At 49.2% G+C, this 2,330-nt stretch overlaps 1 pseudogene; it reads right to left on the bottom strand.

Annotated features, from left to right (window-relative positions):
• Window positions 1-279: 279 nt before the first annotated feature.
• LOC116893078 lies at window positions 280-814 on the bottom strand (annotated as a pseudogene).
• Between the last annotated feature and the right edge of the window lie 1,516 nt (window positions 815-2,330).

Raw genomic sequence — 2,330 nt, forward strand, 5'->3', positions numbered from 1 at the left:
ACAACTCCTTTGGGGTTTTTGGGTTTTGTTTTTTTGTTTTTTGTTTTTTGTTTGTTTGTTTGTTTGTTTTTTTGTGGCAGACAGCACATTTTTAGAGTAGTTTTTAGGCTATGGATTTACAGCACTTGTCACACACACTGTGGCCAGCACATCCAGAAAGAGGGGCCACGCAGAGGTAAGGCCTAGTTAGCGTTTGGAGGGGTGATGTTAGGGATTCACTGTGAGCATTAAGACGAATGACATCTCTGCTATGACGTGGGCGTTGAATTCACGTGTCACCTATACTTTCATTTCTAGGAAAAGGCAGAAGCCAGCTAGCATAAGAGTGGTTGGTACAGACGGTGTTTGGCGCGGAGTCCTGGATGCCTTGAGATCTTGGTCCATCACGTAACCATCACAGCCAGGTAGAAAGGTCTGAGGAAAACAGTGGAGCTGGCCGTGCCAGCACCTGCACAGGGAGCACTACTTGGGCAGCCAGGTGCCATGGAGGACGGATCCACAGTGCTCTTTGCGTACATCGTGCTCACAGTTGCGTCCACTGGGGCACAGAAGGACCCCAGGATGCAGGTCCCTCCATTTCAGACAGCAAGTTTTATTAAAGCAACTTATTGCTCTGTATCCCCACAGAAGGCACAAGCTGGAGAGAGCGAGGGCGCACTGCAGGTTCTTCCTGGTCCCGAAGGTCGTTATCTCTGACGTTGAGGTCTCTCGGAGACGGAACAGCCAGCTCACGGCGGCCTGTCCCAGCAACGAGTCCAAATTCAAATGCATTGGAAATGGCCACAAGTAAAACCACACTGGTTAAGAAGTCCATCTTCCACGGCCCGTAAAAAATGTTGGAAGGAAATACCAGAAAGGAAAGGTTAGTTCATAAAGCCATTCCCAAAACACCCAAAGGCTAATTTCACACAATGAAAATAGCAGATTAAAAAGAAAGATATCCCAGATATGAAAGGCGCCTGCCCGGGAGAGTCTGTAGGAAGTTAACAGCCAAGATGTCCGTGCAGACCCCCTTTGGGGTTTTATCTATGTACTATCTCCTTCGTCCTCTGTGGTGGCTAGAACTTTGGTTCATCTTTTTTGGTTTTGTTCTGGGGATACTATCCAGCCACATCTGGCTATGTGAAGATGACCCTGCCTTAATCTCCATAGTGTCCACTTAGAGGTATGAACCTCCACTGGCAGGGGTGAACCCCCCCCACACTGGCAGGTGTGAGCCCCCACTTGCAGGTGTGAACCTCCACTGGCAGGGCTGGACCTCCATTTGCAAGGGCAAACCCCCACTTGCAGGAGTGAACCCCCTCTTGCAGGTGGGAAACCCCCCCCACTGGCTTTTTCTTCCTTATTTTCAGACTTTCTGTTTCTCTTTTAAAAGTCATAACACACTTCAACTCAATGAGTCCTCATGTTCAATGTGAGATTCTGTGTCTCCTGATTTACAAGTTTAATCACATCTTTACCACACATTTGTTTAATTTCTGTCACACGGTGAGAGGTCTATGAGCCAGCGTATTCCACACTTCCTATTAACTAGATGTAAGCTTTTCTTTTTACTTTTTTTTTGTAACTTTAATTGAACAGAATTTTCTTTTGCTAGCTTGGAAATCATTCATTTTATTTTCGTTCTTCTGGGTTTATTACCCATGTTGATGTGTCGTCATCTCCTCCTCCTCCTCCTCTTCCTCCTCCTCCTCCCTCCTCCTCCTCCTCCTCCTCTTCCTCCTCCTCCTCTTCCTCCTCCCCCTCCTCCTCTTCCCCCTCTTCCTCCCCCTTCCTCCTCTTCCTCCTCTTCCTCCTCCTCTTCCTCCTCTTCCTCCTCCTCTTCCTCCTCTTCCTCCTCCTCTCCTCTTCCTCCTCCTCTTCTTCCTCTTCCTCCTCTTCCTCCTCTTCTTCTTCCTCTTCTCCCTCCTCCTCCCTCCTCCTCCTCCTCCTCCTCTCTCTTCTTAGCTGTGTAACCCTGACTGACCTAGAAATCATTCTATAGACCAGACTGGCCCTGAAGTCACAGAGCGCTGGGATTGAAGAAGTGCACCACCATGCCAGGCTTCTAATTCTGACTTCACCAGCATCTTCACTTGTCCTCCTGAACCTCGTCCTCCTCCATCCCAGTGCTTAGCGATGCACATCAGTCAGCTTCATCGTGGCTGGGATAAGACGCCTGTCAGCCTGAGGCAGGAAAGATTTCCTTCGGTTCTGCTTTCCATCCATCACAGCAGAGAGATATCTCAGAGCTGTTCACATCATGAGAGAGGGGAAGCCAAGCACAGCCGTAACAGGGAGGGGCCAAGGCGAGGTACAGCCGCCAAGGTCCCCATGAGCTACTTCCCCTC

This window comes from Rattus rattus, chromosome 2 (genome assembly GCF_011064425.1).
Source record: "Rattus rattus isolate New Zealand chromosome 2, Rrattus_CSIRO_v1, whole genome shotgun sequence".
In the NCBI taxonomy this organism is placed as follows: domain Eukaryota; kingdom Metazoa; phylum Chordata; class Mammalia; order Rodentia; family Muridae; genus Rattus; species Rattus rattus.